Source organism: Aquarana catesbeiana, linkage group LG13 (genome assembly GCF_042186555.1).
Source record: "Aquarana catesbeiana isolate 2022-GZ linkage group LG13, ASM4218655v1, whole genome shotgun sequence".
Classification (NCBI taxonomy): domain Eukaryota; kingdom Metazoa; phylum Chordata; class Amphibia; order Anura; family Ranidae; genus Aquarana; species Aquarana catesbeiana.
Window position 1 is genome coordinate 162,754,182 of NC_133336.1, and position 6,529 is coordinate 162,760,710.

Genomic DNA, 6,529 nt, shown 5'->3' on the forward strand with positions numbered 1-6,529 from the left:
AAGCAGGAAATGAGTCGTATGACATGTCACATTGTCTTCCAACAAATGTGACAGAATCCTGCTTCCTAAATATATTTTGCAGTATTTTTAACATGAACTGTGCAGTCTTTTTGTATATATATCATTACTAAAGACTATCAGTATAACTAGTTCAGTAGGTACTAAACATATGCACAATATACAAATACATTCTAAATATAACTGTCAGTGGTGTTGCTGGAAATACCTCCGTACTGGCTTCCTATGTGTCTGGGTGTGATAGTGGCAAAGGAGGTAATATCGGCTGTCATAGACAACATAGTTTAAAGTATGTTGCAAAAGTATATTTGAATTCAATATAATTAAAGTGTTTGCTTGGCAATGGCAACCTTTGACCATAGTCAATATAGGGTAAATTATGTAATGAATGGTTAAACAGTATGCTTCCTGCTAGTATTTGCCCAGAATGCTGTGAGTGTTTCTAGTCATGAGGATTTGAATGGTTGCAATAGTGATATACACTATATTGTCAAAAGTATTGGGACACCTGCCTTTACATGAACTTTAATGGCATCCCAGTCTTAGTCTCCGTAGGGCTCAACATTGAGAAGGCAAGGAGAGAGTGACAGTGCATGCAAGCTGGAGATTGATGGAGCGGTCATGTCTTAAGGTGGAATTTGTGGGTCCAAATCATTTGGTGGAGGGGAGATTATGTGGGGTTGTCTTTCAGGGGTTGGGCCTGGCCTCTTAGTTCCAGTAAAGAGAACACTTAAGATGTCAGCATACCAAGACATTCTGGACAATTTCATGCTCCCAACATTGTGGGAACAGTTTGGGGATGGTCCCTTCCTGTTCCAACATGACTGTACACCAGTGCACAAAGCAAGGTCCAAAACACCTTTGGGATAATTTAGAGGGGTGACTGCGAGCCAGGCCTTCTCATCCAACATCAGTGCCTGACCTCACAAATGGAAAAATGGTCAAACATTCCCATAGGCACAATCTTAAACCTTGTGGACAGCCTTCCTGGAAGAGTTGAAGCTGTTATAGCTGCAAAGGGCGGGCCAACTCAATATTGAACCCTACGGACTAAGACTGGGATGCCATTAAAGTTCATGTGCGTGTAAAGGCAGATGTCCCAATAGTTTTGACAGTATAGTGTATGTGGATTGAAGTGGAATTCCAGGATAACCCTAACTACACCAAAACTGTCCCCAACCCCCTCTCAACACCTATGCTTACTAACCTGTGTTAGAAAGATCTGTATATTTACATATTTTCAGCACGGTTCAGTCAGTGCCAAATGAAGGAAAACACATGTGCCAAATGACCGTTAATAATAAGCCTATTATGGCCTTGCTGGACTCTGGAAGTCTAGTGACTTTTGTTAAAGCTGACATGGTTGAATCTGTGAATTTTCATGAAAAAAAAAGTTGCTGATCTGGCTCCCCTTTGTCAGCCAGCACAATTGCAAAGGGAGACAACCGATGGGCCATTGAAGCCTATGGGTGATGTCACCACTCCACTCGCCATTGTTGGAGTGCTCTCTCCTCTCCTCTGCAACCTTATGCATTGGTTAGTAAGCATTGGAGTTAGGAGGAGGGAGGAGACAGTTTTAAGAGTAGTTGGAGTTACCTCGGAAATTCCACTTTTAGACACAAACACTCAATCAATCTCCAGCTTGCATGCATTGTCACTGTCTCATCTCTGCAACAGAGTGGAGCTAAAGGCAGAGAGTTATCCCTCATCTCATCTTTTTGTTACAGTTTAATCATTTTTCCCATATTAAAGGACAATTCATGCAATGTTGGTCAGTGTATTTTGATGGCGGGGAAGTCTCCCCACTGTCAGAATACAATAACACAGTGGGAGGATTCTGCCACCCACCTCGAATGTATGGGGGGAACTGGGTTAGTTTTTTCATTCAACCCGCTGACTCATCTATGGGCTACTTAAAGCTGGCCATGCACTATTATTTTTTTTCCGTCAGCCCGAGGTGGATAGAGGAATTTTCCACGCCTGGACATTGTATTCTGACAGCTGAATCCACAGATTGACTGCAGCCATTGATCAAGAAAAAATTTCCAGCATGTTCCTTCAACAATAATTGATCAAACAATTGACTACTGTTGAGCAGGGATGACCACACACATTTATTCAAAATCCAGGGTGAAGCAGCCAAATTTTGATCAGTGTATGGTCAGCTTACAGTGCTAATTAACTTTTACAAAAAATCTGTAAAGGTGACCTAACACTGGACCCCCTCCTCACTCCCCCCTTCAGTCCCTGCTGTACTTTCCTCATGAGATTCTAAGGCTCAAGCCGCTCCATCGTTCCAGGGATTTTAAATCCTTGCTGCTGTCTCTCCTTTCTGTCCAGTGCTGCCAGTATGGACGAGACAGATTCTAATTTGGTCATCACCGTCACACGAACTTTAAGTTATACTTACCTCTGTACTGTGTTGTCATTTTTGTAACTATCATTTGATTTTCTAATGCCTAGAGGGCTCAAATCAATGATTATTTTTGATTGCATTGATGAGAAACTTCGAAGGAGCAATGTTCAATAGTTCTCAAATGAACAAAGATCTAACTGTGACTATAGTTTTTGCACGGAAAACATTGTACATATTACAATGCACCTAGGCACAAAACACCTGTTTAATATGTTTGGGATTCCATTGAAGAAGTATGTCTGGATGGCATTTTTGAACAAAATTAGTTGACTCAGTGAAGGCAAGATCAAATGCTTTCACAAATTATATTCTGTATGTTCAAGCGAAATTCTATTGATGTATGGCCAACCTAAGAGAGTAATCCCTTAACGTTTACTTACTTTTTAATAGCACGTAGCAGGATTAGAACACCTGTCAGGGAGATTCACCCTCTCTATTCATCCTGGTGACCTTTACCACCAAAAGTGAAAGTGAAAGAAAATCTCAAATTTTGGGTTGTCTCATGGGGACACTAATTCTGGTGACCCTGAAGACAACCAGGGATTCCCTCACTAGTTTTGCCTTTACTTTTACTTTAACAGTCTTTTACAGAGTATAGAATTCGAAAGAGTAGGGGGCAATAGAGTAATTTACACTACTTAACTCTGTACTCTCCTTTACTGAATATGCTGTCTCTCTCTTCCTACAGCTCACATGCCAACTTGAAGCCTCTGGTCCCAGAACTCTCCTGGACTTCTGTAGGGACAATTTCTGCAAAGACAATTACTTTGGTTCAAACAACGCCATGAGGACTGAAGGTGGGCAGTATGTAAGCTGCATGGAGAGGGAAGATTTAGCAGCAATGTCTTCAGCAATATACAGTATGAAGATGAGTATAAGTTTCATGCATGCTAATACTTGAGGAATGCATATAGTCCCTCTGGTACTCAGGAATGGGGTGCTGGCTGAAAATATCACTATCCAGTAGTGTGCATGTTTACCACATAGACTGGACTGGGATGAGCAGTAATTTTTCTAAGTATAAATTGCAGTTTACACTTCATCTACACTGCTCCTTAAGCATGTCCCTGTAGTATTAAAGCTGATCTTCACCTGAAAAGCACCATTCATTCCCTTCCTCCCGCAGCCTCTAATTAAGTTGCAGCTGTTCTTTTTCTTTTAGGGAGCGACAACCTTTTTTTGACAGGTACCAACTCCTACTTCCTCAATCCTCACGTAGGCAAGAATAATGTCGCTTCAACCTGTCCAAAGCCTCCTGGGATAAGGTCTCACATTCCAGGAGGCTGCAGGGCCATCTTTCTGTACTGTCAATCTTGTACATATGCAGTGGGGAGCCAGCTATGAGTCATCAGGAAGTCACAGTTGGCTTCTGAATCCAAGATGGTGGGGCTGGAGACCTGAAGCCCTAAGAAGAATCGGCTGCCTGGAAGACAGTGCTGTACTCCAGTGGCTCTCAACCTCAGTCCTCAAGCACCCCCAACGGACCTTGTTTTCATGTTTTCCTTTACTTTGCACAGCTGCTTTAAATCAATCTCAATGACATGGTATTGATTAGAGCTATTTTATCTAAGGGAAGTTCCCAAAACATGGCCCGTTCAGGGTAGTTGAGGACTGAGGTTTGGAACCACTGCTGCACTCCATGGACTGGCAAGTATCTGTTTCTTAAAAGTCAGCTGCAAAAATATTTTTAGCTGCTGACTTTTTCACTTCATCGTTCCTCTTTAATTTCATGAGGCAATTCTCTCATCAAGCAGCAAAAATCCCCATCAGTAGAATAAAAAACAATATTCTCTCCAAAAAAAAGTTTTTAGGTCTCTGACCTGTGTAGCCTTAAATTAAAAAAATAAAATTAAATTACAAAGACATATTAAAAAAAAAAACAGTAATACAGAATATAATTTGTAATCATATCTATTCAACCCCCCCCCCCCCGGGGTTTTCCCTTTTATCTGTATTTCCGGGTTATCTTCAAAATACATCCTGACCTGCACAGTGAATCCAGCATAGATCTGTTGTGATCTGCTGTTCGGATGACATATAACCCAGGCCCTGTGCTGCCATCTTTGTCTGGTTGCCTCTTCCAGGTTTAAGGCACCCAACTCTAAATGACATGTTGGGGCCTGCCTTTTGGCTTCTCTAGGTCTCTGGTCCTGGAGACTTTGACATTTTGGGAAGGGTGAAGTTTCTGACCAGATGTCCAGGTCTTGCAGAAGACATGCAAGCCAGGTGTGCCTACCTGTTACAATGACATGACAGGCTTGGGCATAGCTCAGGACTCTCATTAGGTGTTCTCCACTCAAGAGACAGTACTCCATACTGGAGACAGGAGGTTCCTTGTCAAGAGGGCTAAGAGAGTTAGGAAAGTTCAGAGGACTGAGGGAATCTAGAGGTCTCGGAGGATTGGAAGAGCCTGGGGTGTTAGGAGATCCCCTGTCGTAAGGCCAGTTTACAGGGGGGGGGGGGGGGGGGACCAGGCAGGATCAGCCAGGTTCAGCCAGGTTTTGTAGGTGATTGAGCCAAACTACACAGCACAAGCACTGTGCTATTATGCATGTTTTAAGAGAAGAGGATCCATTTTTTTTGAGGGGGTTACAGAAAGCCTGCTGCTTGGTACTGTGCCTGTTTTGATGGTGAACACTCCCTGTGTGGGCTAGCCTTTTTCCTGTTGAGCTTTTAATTAATTTAATAAAAGTGGTCCAGCAAGCCTAGGGCTCTTTCACATCAGAACATAGTGTGGAAAACCCGTATTCTGTGCGCGTTTCCCAGACCTTGTACTAAACGCACTGGGTGTGTGATCTACTGTCAATAGGTTCCCAATGACGCACCAAATGCAGATTGCAAACACAGTGCATTTGCCTGAACCGGATCGCATGGTACCGCAGCACCATGCAATCCAGTTGCAGTACATTTTTAAAAGTAATGCCTGCACTAATTTTGGTGCGATTTCAGCAAATTCAAATGAATGGGCTAAAAATCACATCACACTGAAACGCACAGGAATTTGGTGTGATTCGGCACTAAAACAAAGTTTGGACTGCCATAAGCTCACTAAAATGCTCCTACCTCTGAGCTAACAACCCCCCAAATATCACTCAGATTATATATAGATAGATCTATATATATAGATCTAACTATATCGCTATCGATTACAGAAAAAAAAACTGAAATGTACATTTATGGAAGCGTTTTGAGGTTCCACTTCAAGTAGTAAACTTGAAAGGCATTAACAGAGTAAAACATAAATCAGTATTACTGGATAAAGAAAACAATATTATCAGTACACATTAAGAAAAGATACATTACATTAGATGTAATATACTATATATTTCGGGTTAGGATTTTTGGTGGGAATAATGGTACTGTGAATAAAAGTTCTACACTGCTACGTAAATATTCTCTATAATCTTACCGAAACACAAGGAGGAATCTTCTGCTACAGCTGCAACGAGAGCTTCTAAGAATACAGCATGACAATGAATTCACTCCTTCCTGAGCAACTGGTTACTAGAGCAAACAACTTCTATGACTACAATTCTTGGAATCAGTCCAGGTTACACTCGGTTCCCATTTTAAAAAGCTAAATTTCAGTCTATATTATTTTCTTTACATTGCTAGCTAATCCTTCAGTTTGTCACTTCAGAATTATGAAACTTGAGTAAATTATTCACACACAAAACTACTCCTTGTTCGCAAAAACGACCCTTACTGGGTATATACAGTACATATATATGGAGTGATATTTTAAAGTTGAACTCTGGAATACGTAAATATTGTCTAAATACAAGAATCATCTGTATTCTTCCTTGAATCTTGGTGCCCTTTTTGTATTTCCACATCTGGGCAGTAAGTTGGTGTGAAACTTTACCTCTGTACAGGAGCTTCCTGTAATCAAGTCTATCCTGTAATACAACTGTTCTATTGCATATCCTTTACTACACATAGCTAACCTTAACCACTTCAATACAGGGCACTTATACACCTTTCTGCCCAGACCAGTTTTCAGCTTTCAGCGCTGTCGCACTTTGAATGACAATTGCGCGATCATGCTACACTGTAACCAAACTGAATTTTTTCCATTTTGTTCCCACAAATAGA

General features: G+C 41.4%; 1 protein-coding gene across 1 annotated transcript in view; it reads right to left on the bottom strand.

Moving 5' to 3' along the window:
• LOC141116421 (butyrophilin subfamily 2 member A2-like) overlaps positions 1 to 5,910 on the bottom strand; it is a 121,828-nt gene extending 115,918 nt beyond the window's left edge. The window contains exon 1 of the mRNA XM_073608683.1: positions 5,844 to 5,910. The gene's annotated coding sequence lies outside the window, so the exon portion shown is untranslated. The remainder of the gene's footprint in view (positions 1 to 5,843) is intronic.
• Positions 5,911 to 6,529: the final 619 nt, after the last annotated feature.